Genomic DNA, 27638 nt, shown 5'->3' with positions numbered 1-27638 from the left:
TGAAGAAATACCAATCTTTGAGAGGTTAGAAACAAATAAATGATGCCACATTTCAGAGTCAAAGCAGGAGTGATATCTGGGTACAGGGTTTGCACATAAATTTCATAGAATCGTAGAATCAACCAGGTTGGAAGAGACCTCCAAGATCATCCAGGCCAACCTAGCACCCAGCCCTAGCCAGTCAACCAGACCATGGCACTAAGTGCCTCATCTAGGCTTTTCCTGAACACCTCCAGGCACGGTGCCTCCACCACCTCCCTGGGCAGCCCATTCCAATGCCAGTCACTCTCTCTGTGAAGAACTTCCTCCTAACATCCAGCCTAGACCTACCCCGGCACAACTTGAGACTGTGTCCCCTTGTTCTATTGCTGGTTGCCTGGGAGAAGAGGCCAACCCCACCTGGCTACAATGCCCCTTCAGGTAGTTGTAGACAGCAATGAGCTCTGCCCTGAGCCTCCTCTTCTCCAGGCTGCACACCCCCAGCTCCCTCAGCCTCTCATAGGGTTTGTGCTCCAGGCCCCTCACCAGCTTTGTTGCCCTTCTCTGGACATGTTCCAACACCTCAACATCTCTCTTGAATTGAGGGGCCCAGAACTGGACACAGCACTCAAGGTGTGGTCTAGCCAGTGTTAAGTACAGGGACAGAAGAACCTCCCTTATCCTCCTGGCCACACTGTTCTTGAAGGAGGCCAGGATGCCATTGGCTGTCTTGGCCACCTGGGCACACTGCTGCCTCGTCTTCAGCCTACTACCCACCAGTACCCCCAGGTCCTTCTCTGCCTAGCTGCTCTCCAGCCACTCGGTCCCCAGCCTGTAGTGCTGCTTGGGGTTGTTGTGGCCATAGTGCAGAACCCTGCACTTGGCCTTGTTAAATCTCATCCCATTGGCCTCTGCCCACCCATCCAGCCTGTCCAGGTCCCTCTGCAGGGCTCTCCTACCTTCCAACAGCTCCACACCTGCTCCTAGCTTGGTGTCATCTGCAAAACTCACTGATGCTGGACTCAATCCCCTTGTCCAGATCATCAGTAAAGGTGTTGAACAGGACTGGGCCCAGCACTGATCCTTTAGGAGCACCACTAGTGCCAGCTGCCAACTGGATGTGGCACCATTCACCATGACTCTCTGGGCTCTGCCATCCAGCCAGTTCTTGACCCAGCACAGGGTCTCTTCTGCACCTGTCTTGTATTTGGAATGATCTGCTACCTTCTGTGCTGATTATCCTGAATTTCTCCTCAGTGACCCAGTCCTCCACCAGTTTCAAAGTGACATTTGGCTCTGTGGAGGGACGTGGTGGATCGTGTAAATAGCAGAGCCATGGGGTTGTGCTCATTGTTGTGTGAGCTACAAAGCTTTTAATGTTGCAAAGTGAGAAAAAGAAGCACTTTTGGAAAGCCTGCTGTTGTGTAGGAGTACTGCAGAAGGCATGGTGGCCCATGGCCTGCCATAAGGTGAGGAGCAGAGCTGAGAAAGCAGAGATGCTATCTGTTGCCAAGGGGAGCTCTGCTGCCCCGCAGCACTCGTGCAGCAGCTGGCGCCATGGGGGCTATGAGGGAGAGCAGCATCTGTCCTTTATAATGGTTCTTTGGTTTTGCGGGACTGTGTTTTCAATCAGCTGGAGCAAGAGAGAGGGAGCCCCCCTGGAGATACAGGAGTGTCCCTGTTAAATGGAGACAAGGAATAACAGCACATCAATATGTGAAGGACTGAGAAAGAGTCTTGCCCTTTGGTGTTGCTTTGCCATCATCCCACACAGAAATGTGGTCGAAATGGCAGGAGGCAGCAGATGAGGGTGAACTTACTTGCTGTATGGCACTGCTCCTTCTGAAATAGCACCTCAGCATTAAATCATTTCCTTGTGACAAGCTGCTTTTTAATTCAGTGATGAAAGGTGGTTCTGAGTGCATAAACTGGATCTGGTGAAAATCTGGTGATCAGGCTGTGGTCACAGAGAAGGGGTTTGTTTTTTCTTTTATTTTCCCCTTTTTATAGCCTTCTTTAAATGTGTTACTCTACCATAAGGAAATTGCTTATGGAGAGTGAGTATGGAGGCAATTTGGTGTAGCAAAGGTTATTTCTGTAGTGAAGATACTTGAAAAATCAAGACTGTGTCTTGTTTGCTATGTGCTATATATAAATCTATCTCCACGTGACAGATACTCTGCAGCTGTGGACAGATGCTGAAAATATATGCACTGGTAGTGAGTGGAATGTCACTGGGAAAAGCTTTATGTACTGGAACTGCAGAAGCTGGAAGTACAAAGTTGTGATGGTCTTAAATTGCTTCTTATAAAGCTTCGCAGAAGTTAATGTTACATGTGAGTGCAGTGCTGCTTTTAGTTAGTTATTGATTGGGCTTTTGTGCTAGATGGACTGCAGGTTTTGGCCTTGTAACGTATTTGCTGACTTCCAGCTATTAAATATTTATGGCAGTGTTCTAAATTTTCCATTAAGAACATGTGAAACCTTGAAGCATATTATAATCCACAGCTTGGCTAAGCTTTCTGCAACAAGGGCTCGCCCTGTCCCCAAACTGTGAGCTGCTCTGGCTGGACGTTGCTAGGAGAACCCCCAAGCTTCTCTTCTGCGCTCTGTCCTTCTTTGCAATTATTGTAATTCTATCATCATTACCTTTGTCTTTGTATTCCAGTACCCACAACTGAAAGCATGGGTGTGCTGCGCCGGGAAAACGTAGTAAGGGGCTCCCTCTCCTCAAGAGTTGAGAGTGTAAATCAGATAAAGGCAATGAAGGCAGTGCTGGCACTTTTTGTGAAGCAGGGATTGGGCAGAAACCCATTACGTGGCTTGCTTGGAGTCACAGTGCTAGGATGAAAGATTTCACGTCAGGAGAGTGGCATCTTACAGCATCTGCCCATTCATTTATTCCTTAGCTAACCAGACACTCTGATCTGTTGGTGTCAAAGCTTGGGTAAAAATACCTCAAATAAACTCAAATAAACAGAATAAAAGGCATGAGAAGGATCTCTCAGCCTGAAACTGCAGTTGTGCTGACCTGATGAGTAACTTGGATGTGTCTGTTGATCCCCAGTGATGGCAGGGCAGGTGCTCTCTCTGTCATCACTTAAACATCCATAACTGCAGTAATCACTGCACTTAAAACATCTATGTCACACTGCAGTGACAGCTGCTGGGACTTGGCATCGTGTAGGTGTTGGAACTGGGCTGGGATCCAGGGTCTGCAGGGTCAGTCTCTCACTGTCTTGAAGCACTTGACAACAGTCTGGGAGTGAAGCAAGACCACAGTGTGAGAGTTGTGTGGTCTGAATCCTTCCTTTGCAGTAAACCAACTGCAGTTGTTTATTCTGCAGTGGAAATGCAGTGGGAGTGATTGGACACAAGGTCAACTGACTGGAAGCATTTGTTGCTGTGCTTAGCCTCAACAGACACGGCGTTGGAGGCTCTGTCATGCTGAGTCTGACAGAGAAGCGTGGCTGCTGCTTTGAAGTGAGGGCTGCTGGAGGATTTGCTAAATATATTTTAAAAGTGAGAGAGGTCTGTAGCAAGAACACAAGATAATAAATAAGCAGGAGTGAAATAAAGTTTGTGTACAGATGGAAAAAAAATTGTGCGGCTTAATGAAGAGGAAAGTGATGGAGTTCTGTGGAACTTGTTAATTAACCCCCGGGGGACTTAAAGAGCCCCCACAGCTTGGAAAATGCTCTGCACGAGATCCAAGCCCTATCATGTTTATTAGAATGCTTCAGAGGTAACAGGAGGAAGGGCTACTTTCACTCTGCTTTTTAAACAAGACAGACATTTCTGCCCTGAAATGCTTCTACTTGACCTGAGAGTGATGTCAAAGTGCCACTTACAGAGGTTTTATTCTACGTTTCAGAGCAGGAGTGTTTGTTCTCAGACACTTTCCAGCCTGTTTGGATGACAAGCAGTCTGTCCAGATGGCCACAGTCATTTGTTCAAGAGCTGGAAAACAAATTCTCTTTCCTGAATGTCACAGCCATATTGTAGATGTATGAACAAGCTGGGGAAGCGGTGCCTGCTCTGAGCCTTCACGGGTGTGAGCTGGGGAAGCGGTGCCTGCTCTGAGCCTTCACGGGTGTGAGCTGGGGAAGCGGTGCCTGCTCTGAGCCTTCACGGGTGTGAGCTGGGGAAGCGGTGCCTGCTCTGAGCCTTCATGGGAGAGAGCTGGGGAAGCAGTGCCCTGCTCTGAGCCTTCATGGGAGAGAGCTGGGGAAGCAGTGCCCTGCTCTGAGCCTTCATGGGAGAGAGCTGGGGAAGCGGTGCCTGCTCTGAGCCTTCATGGGAGAGAGCTGGGGAAGCGGTGCCTGCTCTGAGCCTTCATGGGAGAGAGCTGGGGAAGCAGTGCCCTGCTCTGAGCCTTCATGGGTGTGAGCTGGAGAAGCAGTGCCTGCTCTGAGCCTTCATGGGAGAGAGCTGGGGAAGCAGTGCCCTGCTCTGAGCCTTCATGAGTGTGAGCTGGGGAAGCAGTGCCCTGCTCTGAGCCTTCATGGGAGAGAGCTGGGGAAGCAGTGCCCTGCTCTGAGCCTTCATGGGAGAGAGCTGGGGAAGCGGTGCCCTGCTCTGAGCCTTCATGGGAGAGAGCTGGGGAAGCAGTGCCCTGCTCTGAGCCTTCCCTTCCCACGTTTGTCAGTGCATACCAAGCCCCCGTGGTCCTGTTCATCTCTTCCCGTGGCTGGTCTCCGCTGCTGAAGCTGCTGTTACTCTCGCACTCGCACCAGCTACTTTTGCTTTCCTCCTGTCGAATCCAGTTTTGGCTTGCCATACAGAACTCTTGGGGCTTTTATTCAGGCTCTGAGGAGCTTTAATTGGGGCCCTGCAATGTCTTGGCAATTGCTGCATTGAGATTCAGGTGAGGACAGGGATGTACTTTTCTATTTTATTTCATTTATCGTTAAGGTTTAATTTTACTTTCTGTTGTTTGGTTATGGTTGATATAACCTTCCAGAGAGTTTCTTCTGCTCTTTAAGCTAATTTGAAGTCAGGTTATCTTTTAGTTTTTCCTTCCCTGCCCCCAAGAAATACTGATATTGTCTGGAAGTGTGGTATTTATGGTATTTACATAGGAATGCTGTGTTGACAGCAGTGATGGGAATATGTAAGTGCTTAACCTGAGGGATGTAGCTTTATTTCCATTTTAGTTCAGTTTCCAAGTGGAGCACTCTAGCTGCTGGCTCAGTATAAAGTATCTGCATGTGGTGTTCAGTGTGAGAGCTGAGGGAATTACTTTTGCTCTAGGGACTTGAAGAGTCAGGAGGAAAGTAGAAAGATGGTGAAATGGCTAACAGAAAAAAAGACAGGTGTCACTTTTGAGCATGTGTGCTGGGCAGAGGTATAAATCCGGTCTCTGCTAGAATCCAGTATCCTTATGGGATCTGGAAAATAAAAGGGAGCTACAGATCAACAGGGAGGAATTGTGGGCACGAGAAATTCATTAAAAAGAAACATTTGCAACTTTGGATGTCTTTGGTACACGAATGTGAGCAGAGTCTGAAGGAGGAGGATAGCCACTCGCAATGCAGCTTTGCTTAAATATGAGTCGTGTTTTAAAAGTCTACTAGGAGTCCTGAGAGTGCTGTAGATGACAAGCAGCCCATGCCCCAGAAATCAGGGTGGGATTTGAGAAGCAAAATGCACGATACAGAAATACCTCGATGGAAGCAGAACAAAGGCAAAGACTGCTACATCTGTGCACGAAGGAAGCTGGGAAGTCTCTCAGACACTCGCATTTAAATTCATATTTAGAATTAGCTTTCTGCTTTTTCTTCCTCTACTTGTCTGTCCAGCTATAATTATCCGTCCTCCTTTTCCTCCAATTACATGCTGGATAATGTTTAGCAGCTATTCCAAGCAGCAGCTTATTCCTGTGTGACAAGATTTAATTAAACTTCCACTGAAATAATTAGTGAGGCTATCTCAAAAGGCTGTTTAAAATCAGTGCAGTACTGAGGACCAAATAGAGTTAACACTGTCATCAAGGATCAAAGTCACCAAAGAACGTGACTGCAAATTAAACCCCCAGCAAGAATCTAATGAAGAGGCACACCGAAGCAGTTGTGATTTTCTGCCTCTTGGGGCCCTACCTACAAATTGATTTGACATGGAAAATTTCCCTCAGGAAGCTTAAAAATGGTGAATTTCCATTAATTACATACCAAAGAATGTTCTTTCTATAATTTATAATCCATTAGGATCCCCCCCTCTTTTTTATTGCCTTTCCCTCCCTATCTTTTCTCCTTTGTTGGTGGAGATTGTTAGAGGTTGGGTGGGTGCTTGTGTTTCATGTAGCTGGGGGAGAGTTAGGTGCCATAACCATGGGGTTACGTGTGCCATAACCTTAGACACACCAGAGCCCTCAGCCTACACTTTAGAGTTTTTCAGTGTCCCATAACTCAGGAAGCAAGAGAGCAGCTTTCCCAAGCAATGTGCAGAGCAGTGTTAACTTCAAGTAGGATATTCTCACGCCTTTGTGGAGCTGTAATTTGTATTATGAACCAAATCCTAGCCCTGCCTAGGGACTGTGCCGGTGTAAATTTAATCAGCAATTGATTTCTGCAGGAGCTGTCTCAAGGTGCCTTACCCAGCAGCACAGGGCACAGTGCAGTTATTTCTCTTACTAGCTCTGCATCCACAGAGCTGCTCTGGGAGGGCTGCTGTGAGCCGCGAAGATGCTCAGCCATGAGACAGCATGGGCCGTGGTTTGCTGTTCCCTGTGCCCTGCACGGGAGAGGTTCTTGCACTGGAGATAACTCTGCAGAAGGAAATGCTCGGGAAACTTCTTGTCTGGTTTGCACTATGGATCTTTTTTTCTCAGGGTTCGACATTCTGTTTCCCTCTTTTCTTGTTAAACATCACAGTGTGCAGTGGGCTTCTGTAGTTCAGAGCTATACAGCAGTGCCTAAGCCAGACGTTTGGCAGCACTTTCAAATGGCCTTTATGCATATGCTAAGACTCTTTAGAGCTGCTATGGCAAGTGTGGAAAACACGAGTTGGGCCAGTAAGGAGAATGCCACAGCCTCGGGCCATGAGACAAGAGTGCCCTGTGGCTCATGAGGGAAGAGTTTCCCATAGATGGGAAAAGGGACTGCGTGTGGCTGGCTGCCCTGCCTGGCCCCTTTGAAACAGCTGGGAGTGGCTCGGTGAGAGGCAGGATGCTGAGCTAGCCTGGCTGGCCAGCAAATATTTCTGTTCCTCCTTCTTCCAACCGTATGTTCAGGCTGTTGTGCTCCTGTGCTGGGAGGAGGCTGGCTGAATTTCTGTAGTATTTGTACCTGGACTTTGCTGATTTACTTTGCCTGAAGCTAAGGAGTGCACCCCTGGGCAGAAACGTCATTAGAATATCAAGAACTGCAATGAGGGGAAGGGATTTAGGGAGTATGTGTTATGTGTTGCACGTTTGTCATCTCTTTTGAGCTGAACTGTGAAGATCTGAATGATTTATTCAGAAAGTTATGCCACCTCTGTATGGCACTGGAACACTGAAGATCAGTAAATATTTCATACAAACATTTCTTCTGCAGCTGTGTCCTTGCATGAGTCACTCAAGCCTTGCTGAGTATGCTGAGCAGTCAGATGCAATATTCTGTGCCTGCAGGATCAGGATTCCTTCAGTGTTTCTGATCTGCAGAAAAAGAATTCCTTTAAAGCTCTTTAAAAATTACAACTGAAAAAATGAAAGCAGGAACAATAAGCTGTGTGTGACATGTAGATCAGTCTTGTAGGTCTGTGTGCTTATATATGCATCCAGATGTGGGTAAATGAAATTGAGGCCAACTCTAGGCAGCAGAAGAGCTGGAACTGAATGGAGTCAAGTACAGCCCAAGCAGATATTGTAGAAAGTTCCTGTAACCTCATAATTGAGTTTTCCTGGTGACTTAGCACCTCCAAAGCAAGCCAGTGCTGAAAAACAGCTAAAAGGTTAGGTCTGGGTTTTAGTTTTGATGTGGAGACTCAATGGCAAAAATTTACAGTTAAAAAAGAAAGGTGTAGAAGATTTCAGTACCAATCAACTTTGCTGCTCTCCATGGAGGTGATTCCATCTGCCCGCTGCAAGGGCCTGTGCCTAGCCCTGCTTGATACACCTTACGGATTTAACAAACTGTGACTTCAAATATACAGTCAGTTCTTTAGGTGCTCTTACTTTCACACACTTAGAATGATGTTTGATGGAATGATTAGTCTGAAGTCTTTTACTTGGGAAGGCAACTAAGCCTCTTGAGGTTATTTGGGCCTATTTCACTATCTTCAAAAGTAGCATTCCAGAAGAAATAATACCCATGATTTCCAAACAGTTGATTCTCATCCCTACGCATCCTCTCCTCATTTAATGCTCTCAACACATGTAGTAACTTGTGCAGTTGAAGACTTTCCCCTTCTATGAAGCTAAATGCTTAGCATTTTTTTCCTCCTGGGCATACTGCCGAAATATATAGGCATTGAATCTAAACTGGTCTTCCAACAGGATTAATTAGACAGGATAGGGGCCTGAGATTTACAGGATAATGAAAATGACATCTGCCTAATGAGGGAAGATAAGGGAATTTAAAGAAAGTTCAGGGGGTTGTTCTCTTACCTGTAAACTGGAAAAAAGTGTGGGAGAATGCTGTGAGCAGCTGAGTAAGCATTGATGCAAGGAGCCCCAGAGGGCGGCTGCCCTGTCGCTAGGGTTTGTGCAAGTAATGCAAGCATCTTCCTAAATGCCCCTTGGGTAATTCAATGAATGTCTTTGCCCTAGCAGGAGTTGAATAATGGCAATGTCCTGGGAGGTTGTCGTCGTTCCCAACAACCTTCATCATCTTCAAGGACCAAAAATACACTTAACCATTAAAGCATGGTACTTTCTGTGAGAGAGTAAGGACATGGCACACAGGCATCTTATCAGGCTGGGTAGGTAGCTTAAATATGTACAGTTCGCTTCTCCCTGTAGCGCTGAGGGTTGGGGACGCTCCATGAAGTCAAGGAGCAGTGAGGATGATGTGGGCTCTGGCAGCAGAGTTGAGAGATCTTACTTGGTTTCCTGCCGTCTCTCTCAGACTGCCTCACCTTGGGGTGAGCTGAGCAGGCAGAAAATCACCCTGCTCGTTTCCCTTTCCACTTCCCCACATTCCTCTGCAGCTGAACACCATCACCCATGAAGAGAGTGTGGGAAGGTGCCACAGCTTCTCTTGGGGTGGGAGTGGGGACATGAATAGTTTAGGCCTTTTCAGGCAGTCATCTAGACGTATCTTGGTGAGTGAACTACTGGACAGATTGATTTGTGGTAGGAATAATAAGAGAATTCCAAAATGACTGGGGGCAGGAAGGAAGCTGACCTGGCCCAGAGAGAAGGAAGAGTCATGGGCACAGCTGGCAAAGGCAGGCTCAGTAAACAAAAGGCCAGGGCAGCAGCAAAGGGCTCAGCACACGAGATGCATTTCCTGGAGCGTATTTGAAGTATCATGTGTCTGAAATAGCAGGCCCATAAATGCCTGCCCAGGTGTCCCAGGGTATCTCTTTCAAGATGCTGAGGTTAAACCTCTTAGGAGCAGATGGAGGCAGATGGCTTCATCGTGATGGAAGGTATAAATGGGCAAAGGTAGGACCAGGCCTGTTACTGAATCCTGAATAGCTGTGTGAGAGAACCTGTCAAGGCTGCTGGTGTTATCATAACTCTTCTCAAGTACAAATGTCAGCAAACTGTAAATGAGTATTAATGAATCATCAGCACCCTGAGAAGTTCCAGGCACTTCTCTGGCCATTTCCAAAGGGTAGGGAGATAGCAGAGGTAGATACAGAGGGTAGGGCAGGAAGGGAAATGTTCTGTTTCCCTCCTCATAATGTGATTAGACTTGGATGTTTTAGTGACTTCCTAACAGAATATTGCCTACCTTGAGAGTCTCCTGTTTAATAAAACGGCCAAGGTCAGCGGGACTCTGTGATGGCAATTTACTAATCAGCATTCTAATTGCATGAGAGTACCTGCAGCAAATGACATGACTGCCTGCCTTACCTGAAGACACTCTTGGTGATGTGCTGTCTTGTTACTGGCGTCGCCTCTCCAGAGAGCTTTACATTTGGCTGAAGCTCTGTTTATTTTGCCACTTAAATGCTTTTCCCTAAACACTTGCTTCCCTGACAATTGTTCTTAGTCATATCTGTCATCCGAGGATTTTAGAGCATGGGAAGCTAAACCTCCTGATGGTGGTTTTCTTTTCTTGTTCTGTATCCTTTTTTCTCTTTCAAGCTGTTGCTATCAATATGGATTTTAGTATCTGTCAAGTTAATGTCTTTGCTGCATGTACCATACAGAACAGCTTACCACAGTGCAAATGCAATGATTTGCTACGTTTTCAAACTGCGAGAAGTTTACCTGTCCTGAACCACAAGCCTGATTAATATAGTTGTTAAAATAATGCCTTCATGATATAAAGGCAAAAGGCACTAGAAAGCACAAGAGCTTAGCAGTGCTCCAGGCAAGAGCTAACGGTGCTCACGCTGGCGAGGGAAAGGTCTCCCAGGGAATAAACAGGCAGATCAGGTCAGTGAAGTCAGAGCAAGTGCTTGTCAGTGCACCTTCAGCTTACAGTGCTTCTGACAGCAACACGCTTGTGATTATGGCTCCAATTCACATCCACTTTGCCAGCTGTTAAGGTGTGGGGAACAGACTGTGGGCTGCCTGAAGGCAGTGTGATGCAAACCAGAATAACCTCTGACCATAACACAGCAGCATTTGGGGCTTTTGCATAAAGTGCCCAGGTTGGACACTTACAAATATCTAAGTAGTCTGTGGGTGATGAGAGCCTGTGCTCGGTGGAGATGAGCAGGTGAAGCTCTAAAAGAGAGGAGGTTGAGACAGGAGCAGATGAAGATAACATGATCAGCTTATACCTCCTTTCAAAAGGCTTGCCATAGGAAAAATAGAGATCTTGGTGGATAAGTTCAACATGACTTAAGGCTGTAGTGAGTCACTTGGTGAAACTGTGCTCCTAGAGGAGCTGCTGCTGAAGAGAGCTAGTTTGCTTCCCACACCTCGGAGTGAGCCTTCTCGCATGCTCTTGATAGCTCTCTTTGAAAGACTTCTTCTGAACCCATCTGCCATTGTGCCTGTTTGCAAAGTTTGGGGGGAGGGGGGTTGCTCGTGGGAAAGGTGGCAGCACTGTTTTAGCAAGGAAAACTTAAAAACAAATCTCCTTTAGTTAATTAGCAAAAAATGCACCAATATGACTAACAGTCCAACGGCAGAGACAAGATGTGATGTCTGCTACTGTTCCTTGACCATTGTTCTGCAAGCTGTCCTTGCCTTTTTCTTCCCTCCAGCAGTCTTTAGGTCAGTCCAAGAGAGGAAAATATCTGCAGGTGAGAAGTGGCAACAGATAGCAAACATCTGTGGACAAAAGATACATCAGAAGGTTGCCATAGGAACTATTTAATAAAAAATACAGTGGGAGTATTTTGATTTGTTTTAAAGGACTTTGAAGGTGTTCATAGTTCTGGGGATCATCATTGTGAGTTCTTTATCAGCTGATCTTCTGCCCTTTGGAGCAAGAAGGAGGAAGTTCATCCTAGTGAACAAGTCTGTTTTGTGAGAAGGTTACTGCTACCTGGAGACAGGAGCAAGGACAAGGAAGACATTACCACTGCAAGGTGAAGGGCAGAGGGCATCTGCAGACAGTTGAGATCTAAACTATAGTTTAGAGAGATGAGACACTGCTCCTACTGCATTTTAGAACAGGAAATATGGGGTATCTGAGGGACTGCAGGGGGCTGGGGCTGTGTGTATCCACAGCGTGGTGTGAAAGCAGGAGAGAATGTGGCATCATTGACATGCAGGAGGAGATGGCATAGAAACTGAGCTCACAAGGTTTTGATTTTGTGGAATGATGACAATGAAAGCCACAGGCCGGTCCTCCTTTTCCTGAACTGCTTTACCTTCCACATCAGTAATGCTGTTAGAAATGCTTTGCTTGCAGAGCCCCATTTCCAGCAATGGGAATGATAAACTGAAGCTCAGGGGAAGAGCTGTGCTGGGCATGGCTTATGTTTGCCTGCCATAGCCACAAACAGCCAGGAAGCTGTGTTTGCATGGAAACTGTCCTCATGGCTTTGGTTCCTTTAAAAAAATGTGTTCTTCAAAATCATCTAAGAAGTCCTGTGTTCCAGGGCTCTCTGAAGGATGCATCACAACCTGGTGCTACAGATGCAAACCCAGAGAGCATAGCACATGGTCTGAAAGAACTGAAAAAGGGGCTTTGTGAAAACGTCTTTTGAAGCAGTGTGGAATTTGCTAGTTGCCTTCTGCTTGCCTCTGTCTTCTTCAATACCCTAAAGATCACCTTTGTAGCAACAGTGCCATTCACTTGGCAATTTGTCTTTTGATTCCTGATAATAAGCAGGTTGGATACAAAAATAGCCATTCTCCCTGTGATCATCAGCGTTTAGCTGAATTTCAAAGAAGCTGGCAGATCTCCAGATCAGATATTGCAGAGCAGCAGGCAGGCATCAGTATTTGTTACTTCTACATTTTGTGCTTTGAAATCTCTGCATTCCTTCTGACTGCTCAGAAATAATGAGCTATTGTTCCCCTAAAACACAATTTGCAGAACGTCTGGATTGAGTATGGCATTTCTTTTGTAGGGGGATGTATATTCTGGAAGAACAAGGACTAAATACAGTGCAGGGAAGTTCTCCGTGTTCGCTGATACCCAAGGGCTGCTTGCCTCTGCAGTGCTCTGCCCTGCGCTGCCTTAGCGCAAGCTTAGTCAAGACACAGCCTAGCTCTCTTGGGTCGGTTTGGAAGAGAAAGGTTAGAGTTGCACTTTGGTTTCTCCAAATAGAGCTGTGCCTGTGCAGGCCTCACCAGAGTGTATTACCGAGGGTGCTAAAGTCCCAAGTTGAGAGACCCGTGCTGCATTTTCCAGAGTGAAAACCTGGCTACTGACTGGATCAATGGAAAAATGCCTCACAGTCTTATCTCGAGCTCTCTGTGGTCAAAGAGTGATCCCTGTTCATACAAATCAATTTGTAGAGGAGTGTGGTGCTGCTAAGGAAAGCATCTGCCTTCAGTGGGCTGAGTGGTGCAGGGAAGGTCCTTGGCTGTTGGGAAGGCTGAGGTATGCTCACTGGAATGCCAGGCTTTCGGGATTTGGGACAGCCTTGGCTTTTCTCTCATTGAACCTTACAAATTGCATTCCTGATTTAATCCCTCTGTCTTCCCAGTTTCTTCCATTGTATTAAGTTAAAAACTATAGTCCATCTTCTATTAAAAACAACCAAAAAACACATCAACCCCGCACAGATTGTGCAGAGCTTGGTGGGTGTGATAATGCTCTCTACGAGCCCAGCAAGCAAGGTGCAGAACTGCTACTAGAACTGCACTTGCTGAGTTTTTAGAGTGCCCTGGAACGTGCTGGTGTCTTCAAAACCACAAGTGCAATTAAACCTAACAAATGAGTACAGCTGATTTCTGGTCTTCGTTTCCAGGGTAGTTTACAGCCGCCCATTTGCAGGATTAGCAAGCCTGCGGAAGCAGCATTGTTTCTTTATCTTCAAGCCACATGCAAACGGTGGCATCCAAGGGCTGGGTTTTGATAAGCTTGCTATGACTTATCTCCTAATGGAAATATACATTGTTCTTCCCTTTAAATAGATTCTGAGATTCAGCTTCCTCTCAACTGTTTCCTTTCTTCCTTTCTCAGTCTCCAGCTTCTTTTTGTTTTTAACATGCAGAGAAAATGATTTGCTTCCAAGTATGTATCTTGTCGTGCCATAAATTCAAAGAGAGGACAGGGAAAGACGTTTGTGCTTGGCTAAGCTAATGAGGAAGTGACTCAGTCTGTGTCTAGCATCTCCTCGCATCACAGAAAGTGTTTGACAAAGAAGAATGGGGTTTGCTTTAAATATGTAGAGCCACCACAATACCGATCAGTTTGTAGATGATGATCAGCTTAAAGCAACAATAAACCCTAAGCCTCTCTGCCTGTGCTGCCTGAAGTTTATAAATGCCAAATGCAGCTCCGAAACAAATCCTTAATTTGAATTTATGTAAAACATATTTTAGTGTCATTAAAATCTAAATTGCAGGGAGAGTGCAGCAGTACAGACCTACAGCCTTACCAGCCCTCCCCAGAGGAGGGTTTCAGGTCACTGGGATGCAGTATGAGCAATCAGCTGCTACATGTGTTACCATTATCATAGAATCAACCAGGCTGGAAGAGAGCTCCAAGCTCATCCAGCCCAACCTAGCACCCAGCCCTGGCCAAGCAACCAGACCATGGCACTAAGTGCCCCAGCCAGGCTTGGCTTCAACACCTCCAGGCACAGTGACTCCACCACCTCCCTGGGCAGCCCATTCCAATGCCAATCACTCTCTCTGCCAACAACTTCCTCCTAACATCCAGCCTGAACCTCCCCCGGCACAGCTTGAGGCTGTGTCCCCTTGTTCTATTGCTGCTTGCCTGGCAGAAGAGCCCAACCCCACCTGGCTACAGCCTCCCTTCAGGTAGCAATGAGCTCTGCCCTGAGCCTCCTCTTCTTTAGGCTGCACACCCCCAGCTCCCTCAGCCTCTCCTCACAGGGCTGTGCTCCAGGCCCCTCCCCAGCCTTGCTGCCCTTCTCTGGACACTTTCAAGTACCTCAACATCTCACTTGAATTGAATTGTGTTTACTGAAGCAGGGATGGAGAAGCTGCTTGGTCCTGTGAAATGAAAAGATATCCAGCCTGGTATTTCACACATTTGGCACCCAAGTAGATCTGTGATTTGCTGGCACAGGTTGCATTAGAGCTCATCACTGCCATTTTTGATGGGATGACCATGGTGGGGAGGTTTCAAATAAGACTGTGTGTTTTGGTTGTGGTCCTGTCTCCAGTCCCATTCCCTCCATTACACAATCTGTTAGGTGAATGTGGTTTCTCTCTGAAAGACAGAGTGATAGTACTACTTCTCTGACTCTTTCTTAAATGCAGACATTTTGTTATCTGCCAGCAAGTGTAATACTGATCTCTAGTCCTTGGCATTCTGGTGTCCTAAAAATGAAACACAGGGAAAAAGTCATCTATCTAATTTCATCTCTACTGCTGTAATGTGTAGTTCACTAAATCACACTGCTTGGTTAATGAAACTTAATGAAAGTGGAAGATTTCTGAGGCTGGAAAATGGGAGGAAACATGGATATTCCCCAGAAGTTTCCCTGCTCTTTTTCTTCCTTCGTAAGTTGTTGTTTTATTTGTTAAACCCTGCAGAATATGCTGTGTGATACATGCTGTAAAAAAGGTTATGATTATTTTATGGTTGCAAAAATAATTACTTCTAGGTCATTTCTTTGTCCTGATATATCTGTCCTGTGCAATGAAAAGATGTGGTTCTAGAGTGCATTTATGAGCCCATTCATGAGCTGAGTTTTAATTTGGTCCTCTCCTTTCTTCTATTATTTGTGCTTGAGCAAATTGCTAGAGTATAACCCAAATTCATAACCTTACATGAATTTTTAAACCAGTCTGGTTCTACCAGGGTAAAGGTGAACTAATATCTGGAGAAGGAAATTTGGGTTGGTGTTGTTTTGTTAACCTCTTGTGAAATAATGTAAGCTTTATCAAAACCATCTACTCTTGTACAAGCATTGTAGAGGTTTCCTTTGCACTTGCACTAGCTTTGCTTTCCTGGCTTCATTTCAGCCTATGGTGGTTTGTGAAGCCTGCATGTTTACTGTACCCTACAGAAGAGATCTTGGCAAAAATGGCCTATTTTAAATGGTTAAAAATAGAGCTGCTTTATAAAAGCAATTTAAATTCTCAGATGTATTGTTTTCCCTGAGCTGGGATTGCTGTGGGTGTCTGTGAGTGCACGAGTGTGGCAGCAGAGAGGATTTGCTGCCTTCTTTACGCAGTGGGATGTTACCATCTCCTGTAAGCAGGACTCATTAGAGACACTCTTCATGACCGTCCATTGCTCCTGCAGCACTCACTCTGTGCGCCAAACTTGCTGCAACCAGCTGTGAGCGCACGGCGTAGTGAACTAAGAGCAGAATAAACAGGGACTCTTGATGAGAGAGCAAATATTTTCACATGTACAGAGCAAGGATGTAACTAATCACTCCTTTGATGCTGTGGCTTGGATTTGGTGACGTTTAAAATAATGAGCCAGCTGTCTGTCGCCGTTACAAAATGCAGCTCTGAAGGGTAGGAACAGTAACTTTTGCGGCGCTGTTTTACGTAGGAGGAGAACTGGTGGCACCGTCTGAAAGGAACGCACCAATTTCAGTGGAGATGCTGCTCGTGGTTGCCTTTGTTACAAGCCTTGCACTTTTGAATAGTACCTCTAAGGTGCCTTAAAATACACGTGTAACTCCTAGTGTAGGAAATAACTAATCACTGGAATTGCCTCTGCAAGAAAGGAGGTGGTCTGATTAGGATTCCAAGTGGGGAGGTCAGGGAGGTAGTGGAGGAAGTGCAGGCTGCGTTAGTGGCCTCGCCGGTTGACCCACAATGCTATATATCAAAGTGCTCAGCGTCTGGCCCGCCCCTGTCGGCACTGACAGGACAGCCAGGCTGAGCACAGCGGCAGCAGACACCTCGGATTTGTGGCAGATCCCCAAAGCTTGTAACCCTTTGTGAGGCCACCTGCCAGCAGAGCTAACCCACCCAGCATCGCTTCCCCATGCTGTCCCTGTCATCCCATGGTCCCTTAGCTGTGCCACTGAATTGCATGGAGGTCTCCTCTGCCCAGTGAAAGAGAAGCTTATTACAGCATACTTCCTAGGGGGAGTCAAGATGTTACAATAACCCTCTGCTGCAGGAGCAGCAGGCAGATCTTAGAATCAGCCAGGCTGGAAGAGAGCTCCAAGCTCAGCCAGCCCAACCTAGCACCCAGCCAGCCCTGGCCAACCAACCAGACCATGGCACCAAGTGCCCCAGCCAGGCTTGGCTTCAACACCTCCAGCCATGGCGACTCCACCACCTCCCTGGGCAGCCCATTCCAATGCCAATCACTCTCTGCCAACAACTTCCTCCTAACATCCAGCCTGAACCTCCCCCGGCACAGTTTGAGACTTTGTCTCCTTGTTCTGTTGCTGGTTGCCTGGCAGCAGAGCCCAACCCCACCTGGCTTCAGCCTCCCTTCAGGTAGCTGTAGACAGCAATGAGCTCTGCCCTGAGCCTCCTCTGCTGCAGGCTGCACACCCCCAGTTCCCTCAGCCTCTCCTCACAGGGCTGTGCTCCAGGCCCCTCCCCAGCCTTGCTGGGGTGCTTCTCTGGACACCTTCCAGTACCTCAACATCTCTCTTGAGTTGAGGAGCCCAGAACCAGACACAGCACTCAAGGTGTGGCCTGAGCAGTGCTGAGCACAGGGGCAGAAGAACCTCCCTTGTCCTGCGGGCCAGATGCTTTAACATACTGAGCAGTCGCTGCAGTGAGCTTATGTGCAAGCACCACTGCTGTTCCTAGCAGCAGTTTGCTACCTCTGCATTGAATGCGCAGGAAGTGGAGGTTGTGCCTTGGGGCAGGAAAGCAACCTGAGGCGATGTCAAAGATGTGCACTGTGCCGTGGCACTGCAGAGGTTCTTTAATTTCAATTCTTTAGTTGAAAGCTACACTTTTAACTTCCGCTGCAATTGTCATTTCTCACCTGCCCTAAATTTGAGGCTTGCAGCAAGATCTGCTCTCATGCGCTTTGCCAAAGCAGGCACAAGCTACCTGTGTGTACTGTCTAGAGGTGCAGATGCAGATCTGGGGCACTGCTGATGTGCCTGGTATTTGAACCTGCACCTTAGGGAGACTCGGCAGCTTGGAATGGAATACCCTTGCACTTCTTCACTGCTGGGAAGCTGGTCTGCATGCAACTGTATGTCTTTAGATAAAATTAACTGAAATTAAGTGGTTAGCTCCTCTCCTCATTAATTCTTTTGACTGTAATCCCATACCACATGAGGACTATATTCTATCTGGCACAAGCTCCTCACAGAAGAGGCCCAGAAATAAATTACTGTGCAATCTAGATTACCTTTAATTGCTTGGAAGACTGGCTCAGCTACACCAGGGTTGTTATGCAGAACTCAGAAAGGGGTGTGCTGGCTAGGGCTAGGGGCTGTGGCGTTAGGGTCACTAGAGTTAAGGTCGTTAGGGTCAGTGGGTATGAGTTAGTGTGTCATTAGGGTCAGGGCTAGGGGTCTACATTAGGCTTAGGTTCAGGGTCAGGGTTTGGGTTAGGGCACAGGGTTAGGCAATGGCTTTGTGCTTGGGTTAGCGTTATGGTTAGGGTTACATATTAGGGTTAGAGACTAAGTTTAGGGTTGGTGTGGAGTTGAGGTTTGGGCTAGGGTTAGGGTTTGGGCCAGGATTAGGCTTTGAATTACTTTTTCTGAAATAATAGCCGTGATCAGTAGACCTTGGGAGTTTTCCATCTAGCTTCTTTCCTGTACCTGTCTTGTTGCCTATCTCTGTGGCTCTGCTGTGGTTGCCACACTGTGTATGTCACTCTTTCGTATAGATGCAGCTTCCTGCTCGCTGCGCAGCTAATACCTGTCCCCTGAGCCCACCCTGTTCCTGCAAGCTCTGTCGCAGTGGCCTCCACTCATCTTTTTGTCTTTATTTGTTCAGTAGTTCTAACGACAGAGCTCCCTGCAGCATGTTCTGGAGGCCAGCACCTCTTTTCACCTGTTGTTTGGACTGAAAACACTATTCAGCAGAAATGAAAGGCACTGCCGTGTAGCCCAGCGCGTACCTGAGAGCAGAGGCGCCTGTGTCCTTCCGTGGCAGGAGCTGGCTGCCTGCGGGCAAGCGCAGCAGCGACCTCCTGGCCGCTTCTCAGCCTGCAGCTTCGGCAGCGGCCACTCTGCTCTCAGCTCTGGAGACGCCCTTCAAGATGATTCGTTTAAGGGTGAAAATATGTAGTCCTGATCTGAAATAGTTATTCAAAGCACTGCTGAATTCTCCGGGGGGTTTAGCTTCTTTATTTCTGTAGATGCTTCACAAGGAGGAAAGCATTTCTCCTCGCATACAGTGAAGGTTAAAATGTGTGCTGGGTTAGCTGCATTGTTTTCTGTCTGTCGGGGGAGAAAACGCCTTTCAGCGTGTGCACAGCATGGTGTTGCACTTAGATGTTTCCTCACTCAGGCGCTTTCTGAGACTGGTGGCGATGGAAGACGTTTGTCATGCGGTGCACGTTCGGTGACCCATGTGCAGTGTGTTTATTCTGCAGATAAAGGCCTTCAGAGCTCTGGTTTAGCAAACAAGTGTTTTTCCACTGTTTATAGGAACAGCAAAGGCAATAACCTGTGGGTTGGCTACAATTCTGAGTACACCAGAGACACAGAATTGCACAAATTGCAGAAGCAGTCTATAGCAGAGCTTCAGCAAACTGGGTGGAAGATAGTGGTGTGTTGTATGGTCCAAAAGTTCACTTGGCCATACACTGGGTTTATAAACCCAAAATTCAGTTCAGGTTGATCAAAACATTTGTAATTTATCCCAAGGAGTAGGTTTCAGCTGCAGATTTTCAAGAAAACATTTACCCACACCAGTTTCAGGCTTTGTTACTGTGTTTTTTACAAGCTTTTGCTATAACCTCTATGCTTGGGTGCTTGATTGCTCCTGGAGTGGATATTGACTTTCTGTTGAGACAGACATGTAAACTGCTATGTTTTGTTTAACATCTAAAAGCTACTCAGGCAGCCGTGGGTTCGCACCCACACTGAGGGAGGAGGGAAAGAACAGAAAAGCAAGAATGAAGGAAAAACCCACAAACAAGCATCTGCAACAAACCCAACAGTTCTTGTTCAGTGAATTCAAATCTGTCTCTGAAGAGTAGATGTCAAAAAACTTCTAAAAAAACCTCCCTCTGACTGAGGTCAAGACCTTGACTGAGGTCAAGAAAGAACAGAATCCCATCCATGGGAGAAGTCTGATCAGTGGGAAGTCCAAACAGGACAGCAGGTGATGGTGAGCTTTGGACCACCCCTGTTCAGAAGCCTGGGTTTGCTGTGTTGGAGCTGGAGCAGAGTGCTTCCACAGGCTGGCTGTGTGTGCTTGAGCAGCAGGAAGAACAGTGCCTTTTCCATTTGATTTCTTCTCTTTAGCAGTTGGTTCATTTCTCAGTATAAAGAAGAAAGGTAGGTTTAGGACCTGCAAACCACACTAGGGCTGGGTGAATGCCAGCCCTTTCCATAAGCCTTTCTCCTTTTGCTCAGGCCAGTCATGCACATAGATTCTGGAACTCACTTCTCTTTTCTGCTGTTGTTTTGGCCTTGGTAATTGCTCCTCAGTAATTTCTTTATGGCTGGCCTGTCTTGGCTAGTCCAGCAGAGCTTCCTCCAGGTTCTCACCATTTTGAGCATCTTGCTATACATCTGTGTACCAAATGCAGCTGCTAAGACAACTTCTTGGGCAGTTCTTAGGCTGCTCGGGACTCAGCTCTTGTTTGACCTTCTTTCCCCTCTTCCATCAATCACTGGATACCCACCCAACTGACCATTCCCCCAGGATGTCCTATTCTCTTCAGGGAGATCCTTACCTCGGTTCAGCCTTTCCCTCCATTCCCTCTGCCCTGTGTGTCAGTGTGAGACAGCTGTTTGGCATTTTCCACGGTGCTGCTCCCGCGCAAGCCCACTGTGCCGGCACGATAGCGACGACTCGGAACAGCTCTGCTGACTAAACTGGGCGCAACTTTGCACTAAGCCTCCGATCTTCCACCGCCCAGTCTTGTTTCTTGATGCCTCACTCTTGTTGGTTGCTTGGTTTTATTTCTTTATTTGTCATGATTCAGTTGGAAGTGATCTGGGAGAAAGAAGCACTTTTGCTTTATCCCATTGTCTGGAGTACCCAATGAGCTGTGGTAACTGCCATGCCTGAAGGTCCTTCACCGTGTTAAAACCTGCAAATAACTTGCCAGGCTTTGAAAGAGAAAAAGGAGCAGCTCAGTGTTCATGTCTTTCTCCTCCAGTTGTCCCACCTCTAATTTCAGGCTATTAAAATTCAGTCGTAGTAGCACTAAGTATTGTTAATTCTGTAGGAATTAGATGAAGTGTTTTGAGCCTGCAGAACAAGCTAGGTTAAATAATACTGCTGTGTGCCAATAAGGTTTTGTCTTCCAGGATTCTACTCACAAAATATTACATTAGAAAACCAAGGCAGTTGCTAGGGTTTTGAGCATATCAATTTGTAAGTATTTTGACTGTGAAAGACCTCCAAAAAATGAACCCAAAATTATTCTCTGCATTCCATTCTCATCAAATTAATTCCATTTGAGAAACTGCATCTGTAGAGCTTCATTAGCATTACCTCCAAACCCAGTTACCACCACCATTTCTGGTTCTTGACTGGTGGAGTTATTGAATTCCTCACAATATGAGGTTATCTGGAGCCCTGAGGATAGAATTCTGAGAGAGTTTATTACTGTGATAGAATTTGAATGGATTACTTACAATTGCAAGACTGTTTCTTTGGTATTTATATATATATGGTTATGACACCTCACATAAATGTACAAATAAGGACAGACTAGAACAAGTTTCTTAGGAAGGGATTTCAATACCCACTGTGCTAAAGCTCAGTGGCTTGAAGCCTTCTGTATAATTTGAGCAAATTGATTAATATGATGGTAAATGTGCTTGGAATTTTTGCAGTCCTCAAAGTGACTCTGGGGCTTGGGTGCAGTCTCCATTTTGCATGAGCATTCTGCCTCTCCACCCTCTGTTAGCTGTTCTGTTTGTGGCTTTGGAGAGAATACTGACAGCTTACGTAGCAGGTAAAACAACTTGTGTAGAGGGCCTTAGTTGCACGCTAAGATGAGCTGCTTGACCAAGCTGAGGGAACTTAAAATAAGGAAGATTTCAATTAAAGCATTTCTGGCCATGCACAGAATTCATGAGCAGTTGTTAGCTGAACTGCTGTGGCTCTGCCTGTTGATATGGCTGTAGACATAAGTGATGTATGAGCAACAGTGCTGGGGTAAAGACAGAATGGCTTAACTTGTTCTGTCTTCTACATACCATTGGTACAGAGACCCAAAATACTCTTACCTCATAAGCTATTGGTTATGCACTGATCTTGACCACAAAACTGACACCAGTCTGCTCCCAGTAACTGGGGACCTGCTGGGAGCAATATTCTGCTGTCCATTAGAAAATGGTGGCAGTCTTTCAGCAGCAAGGCAAGCACAGCACAGCCAAACTTCTCTGGTGTGTCACCTGGATGCCATTACGCCTTACTGATGTCTGCTTAGAAGCAGGAAAACTCTGAGTTATGTTTTGGTTTTCTTAGCTAGACACGTAGGCACCAGCTAGAGCCTGCACCTCCTCCTTATTGATCTGTATGGCACCGCCTGATAGAGGCCAAGCTGTCACCAGAGGCACCTGGGCTGGCTCCCAAGGTGACGAATGGATAGGTTAAATTTAATTGATGTGGGTGTCATGGTGAATGGCTAAACATGGCCATATGTGACAGTGGAAGTGTACCTTTTATCTCTGTGTTCCTGGGACCAAGGCTGTAAACTTTAGGCTGTGTCCTTTACTCAGGCTTACTGTATGTTTCTGGTACTATAGTGCTCTAATGTCTGGCTGTATGTCACTGTCATCTCAGCTGAGAGACTAATGCAAGGACTCATCTTGGCTGTGTTGTACTCACATCCTTTGCACAAGGCACAAATATTTACCAGACTGGAGCTACAAAGAGCAGTCACTGAGTAATGTATGTGAAAAACGATCTGAGAACGCAGACCTCAGCTGACTGGGAATGAAACACTGTGATAAGGATCCCATTTCTGACATGTGTGAGTGTGCCAGGGAGAGCACTGCCTGATCTGGGGTTTCATAGGAGTTGTACACTTTAAACTTTGCTTTATTTTCTGTATGCTAACTGGGACATCAGCAAAGTGTCCTAATGGCTTTGGAAACCAGTTATTGTGAGGCTACTGCCAAATCACCCAGATAGACTCTGTGCACTTAGAGTGTCATGGTCTTGTGCCATCCTGGATCCAAAAAGCCTTTAAACAAGGGAGGGAAGGTGTCAAGAGATGGCAGACTTGAGGAAATTAAAATTTTATTTGAAAGAGTAGAACATTTAGTTTGAGTTATTTCAAGCTCATATTGCTTGTGTAAAAGATTTCCTTTTGAGACTTTTGCTCTTTAAGCTGGCAATGGAGCAGCTCAAGGTACAGAGAAGGTGTGGTTTATTTCTTGGCCATGCTTGTTGTTAGGCTGAATATGGGTGCACTTTACAGGATCACAGGATATTGGGGGTTGGAAGGGACCCAAGGAGATCATTGAGTCCAACCCCTCTGCCAGAGCAGGACAATCCTATCTAACACAGATCACAGAGGAATGTTGGGAAACACGTTCGGTGGAGCGCTATGGGAAGATGACTCTTTGGTCACCAATATGGTTAGATGGTCAAATCCCCTTTATTTCCGTGATACAGTGACTTATATGCGTTCTAGCAAGAGGCGTGCTCAGCTTAAGATTGGTTACAGGTGGTAATTGAAAGGTTACATGTAATGTGCACATAGGTTAACTTATCACAACATTCTAAGGGTCAGCCCTCCAGACCACCCACTCCAGCCCCCCTGGTTATCTAGTCTCTGCCCACTGCAGCTGTGTGTGGGGTACTCAGTTGTTTACATCTCGATTTCCTAGCCTTGCTGGGAACCAAGGACATTCTCAGCGCCAGTTACCCATGTTTATGACTTTATGTCCTCGACTGGCGAGAAATTCTTCCACAGAGGAACACATCCAGACAGGCCCTGAAAGGCTCCAGAGAAGGAGTCTCCACAACCTCTCTGGGCAGCCTGTGCCAGGGCTCTGGGACCCTTACAGTAAAGAAGTTCCCCCTTGTGTTGAGGTGCAAACTCCTGTGTTGCAACTTACACCTGTTGCTCCTTGTCCTACCCCAGGGAGCAGTGAGCAGAGCCTGTCCCTCCCTCCTGGCAGCCTTCAGACACTTATAAACATTTATCAAATCCCCTCTAAGTCTTCTCTTCTCCAGACTAAGCAGCCCCAAGTCCCTCAGCCTCTCCCCATCAGCCATGCCCTCCAGTCCCCTCATCATCCTCACAGCCCTCTGCTGGACCCTCTCCATCAGATCCCTGTCCCTCTTCAACTGGGGAGCCCAAAACTGAACACAGTGTTCAAAGGAAGGTCTCACCAGGGCAGAGCAGAGGGAGAGGAGAACCTCCCTTGATCGGCTGGACACACTCTGCTTAATACACCCCAGGATCCCATTGGCCTTCTTGGCCACAAGGGCACATTGCTGTGCCATGGGTGACTGTTAGCCACCAGCACCCCCAGGTCCCTCTGCACAGGGCTGCTCTCCAGCAGTCACCTCCCAGCCTGTACTGCTGCAGTTTGTTATTCCTCCCCAGATGCAGGACTCTGCACTTGCCCTTGCTGAACCTCATCTGGTTCCCCTGTGCCCAGCTCTGTCTGCCCAGGTCTCTCTGGAAGGCAGCACAGCCTGCAGCTGTATCAGCCAAGCCTCCCAGCTTGGTGTCAGCAGCAAACTTGCTGAGCAGACTCTGTCTGTCTGTGCCCTCATCAGTGGCATTGATGAAGATGTTGAACAGGACTGGCCCCAGCACTGATCCCTGGGGGACACCACTGGCCACAGCTCTACAACTGGACCTTGCACCATTGCTCACCACCCTCTGAACTCTATCTTGCAACCAGTTCCTAACTCACCTCACTGCCTGCTCTTCTACCCCACACTTCCTCAGCTTGCTCACCAAAATGCCATGGGAGGCAGTGTCAAAGGCCTTGCTAAGGTCAAGGTAGACTCCATCCACTGCTCTCCCTGAATCTACCCATTCAGTTATGGCACCATAGAATGCTCTCAGGTTAGTCAAGCAGGACTTCCCCTTGGTAAATCCATGCTGACTGCTCCTGATAACCTTCTTCTCTTCCAAGTGCCTTGTGATGCCCTCCAGCAGGAGCTGCTCCATCACTTTTCCAGGGATGCAGGTGAGGCTGACTCCTCTGTAGTTCCCTGGAACCTCTTTCTTGCCCTTTTTGAAGGCTGGAGTGCCACTGGCTCTGCTCCAGCCCTCAGGCACCTCTCCTGTCTGCCACCATCTGGCAAAGATGATGGAGAATGCAGAGGGATAACATCAGCCAGTTAGGCTGGAAGTGTCACACCAAACTGAGACTGATAGCCAGACCAGCTCCCTTTGCTTGGAGTGCCTTCTCTTAAGGTCACTTGCAGTGTGCAAAGGCTAGAAGATGCGTGGAGATGTGCTATCTATTTGCTTTCCACTTGTCATTTGTACAGGTACAGAGGCGCTCTGAAGCAGCTGGAGCAATGGGAGGAAACGTTCAAGAGACAAAGGCAGGAGAACTCACCCTGTGGCCCCAGGGGCATGTGGAGAGCAGGCTGTTGCATCGCTGTAAGGTAAGCTAGACCTCTGGCTCTTGTGTGTGTGGATGACTGTTGGGGTGCTCAGCTTGCTCTCTCAGAGGGCTTAAGCATCCAGCAGCTTTTTCGATGCCTGCACTTTTCTACCTGCTGTGTGGGCTCAGGGCACAATAGATGACCCCAGCTGGGAACTTCTGCTCTCTGCCATGTTTCTGAAAGCTGTGTTTTGTGCTACAAAGCGTTATTTGATACACACACCACCTGTGGATCCATCCTGGAGCTGCTGAGGGTTTGCAGCAGTTCGCGTGCACAACAAAGGCAGGAGCTCAGGACTGTCGGGGTTCAAGCCAGTGCTGTGTGAGGGGAGCTTTGCAGTTGTGCAGAGCTGTCTTGCTTAAACCTTCAGGAAGAATGCTTTGATTGCTGGCAGGCTATGGTCAGGTTTGGAAGGTTTGCAGTCTAGTTGTGGGATGTTTGAGGGGACAAGAGCTTCAGTTGCTGTGTGTGCTGCTCAGGGAACCTTGGCCCCCTAAAGTAGTGTGTGAGAGCTCCAGGAGGCTTTGTGAGCCTTACTTGCTGCTGGTTTAAAGGAGTTCAAGCCCCTGAGATTTACTGATTTCTGCCAGAAGTTTAGTGCTGCTGTAAGTATCACAAATTATGGAGAAAAGCACATATCTGTGACAAGACCTCTTTCAAAGTACTGGACCCCTGCATATCCAGGCTGCTGTGGTACAGCCTGCCCCAGCCAGAGGAGCAGCTGGGCAATGCCAGTTCTTCCTCCTGAGAAGGGAGATTCGTTAAGAGTGACCTTTCAGCCCTTCAGATATTCCATAAATGTGCTCTCCTGAGGTACTGTTATTGAACTAGAGGCATCAGACCTTGCTCTCCTGCTGGCTCTAGAGCTCTTGTTCATTGACAGGTCAGAGCAACCCACACAGTTCCTCTCGGGCCGCAGCTCTGGAAAGGGCATGCACACCCTGGCAAAAGCTGTCACTTGCCTTTTAAGAACAGTAGGAATGAAATCTTATCAGTAACTGTGACCAACAAAGCTACAGGAGATGTCTAGCAGCTTGATATGCTATTACAGATTAGAGTCACGGGGAAAGCTTTTGAAGAGTGAAACAACAAAGTGAATAAAAAGCTCTCTGAGGCTCAGGCCTTTCAACAATACAGACTCAGTCCAGACTCTCAGGGTGTGTTGTGCATTGCTGTGGAGCGTTTCTGAAAGAAACACTGAAAGACTTTGATGAAACTCACTGAATTACCTTAAAAAAAAAATAGGAACCCTCACCTCTCAAAGAAGGCCCCAACCCCCAAATAACTAAGCCACCCCCAACCCCAAGCCAATTTGTGCTAACTTCACAAGAAGATTATTCTGTCTTTGTGGATCTTCTCAACGACTAGGACAGTACATATTCTGTATCGTGTGCTTAATGCCAAGGTGGGTTTGTAACTGAAGGACTTTTACAAGAGTTAGTGCCCCTGGGATGCTGCACTGGCAGCACTGCCGGAGCTGGGAGCACCATCTGCCTGTGAAATACTTGTGGAAGTGATGGGTTGCTTGCAGGCCTTCAGAGGGCAGGGGGAGGGGGTAACAATGACAGAGAGTTGTGAATGCATGTGCTATGGAGCAAAGGTTCTAGAGGCAGCTAAATGAGTGCACAGTTTTCTTAGGGAGCAGGTTGTGTTGTGTGTATGAACTCAGAGTTTCACCTGTTGAAGGGTTTGTGGCAAGTCTCTGTGGTAGGAAATGAAGTGCTCATTGTCAGCCCTGGTTCTGCACTGAGCAGAACATTTCTATTCCCTGTGTGATACCCAAGCATCTGCTTTGCAGTCAGGGAGTGACTTTTCAGTGTTGTAATGCGAGTGGGCACCTCTGACACTGCTTGGAATGAAGAAAGTGCCCAGGATTAGTTTAACTGAAATTCATCAGCCACATGCATTGTGTAAGGCACAGGTGCCACAGGCTGCAGGAACAGCAGTGAGCATATGTTAGCTGCTTTTGTGTCCATGGTAAATAGGTATGTTCTTAAAACACACTCTGTTCCTCAGCTGAAGAAGGTACCTGAAAGGAAATGAAGCTCAACTCCATGACACCTCTGTTCATTCTCCCTGCACTCTGAAGCATGGTGATTGCATGTAAAAGAATGAGACACATACCTAAGCAATTGCTAGGTTATTCTTGATTGCCTTGGTTGGATTTGTCTGAGGTACATTATTAATAACAGGATGTTGTGCTTGCCTTGAAAACCGTGTTTTTAGAGCCCTTTCCTAATTCTGGAGAACCCAGCTTATATCCTCTAAAGCATATTTGATCCAAGTTGGTGAAGCTAGG

The 27638-nt window shown here is 47.0% G+C and overlaps 1 long non-coding RNA gene across 7 annotated transcripts in view; it reads left to right on the top strand.

Moving 5' to 3' along the window:
* LOC135180972 (uncharacterized) overlaps nt 1–27638 on the top strand; it is a 227069-nt gene that overhangs the window by 99346 nt on the left and 100085 nt on the right. For all 7 annotated transcript variants that reach the window (XR_010304626.1, XR_010304628.1, XR_010304630.1 and 4 more), the window contains exon 3: nt 25220–25339. This is a non-coding gene — a long non-coding RNA (uncharacterized LOC135180972). The remainder of the gene's footprint in view (nt 1–25219; nt 25340–27638) is intronic.

This window comes from Pogoniulus pusillus, chromosome 13 (genome assembly GCF_015220805.1).
Source record: "Pogoniulus pusillus isolate bPogPus1 chromosome 13, bPogPus1.pri, whole genome shotgun sequence".
NCBI lineage: Eukaryota > Metazoa > Chordata > Aves > Piciformes > Lybiidae > Pogoniulus > Pogoniulus pusillus.
Note: the sequence above shows the minus strand (reverse complement) of the source record. Positions and strands in the feature narration are given on the sequence as shown.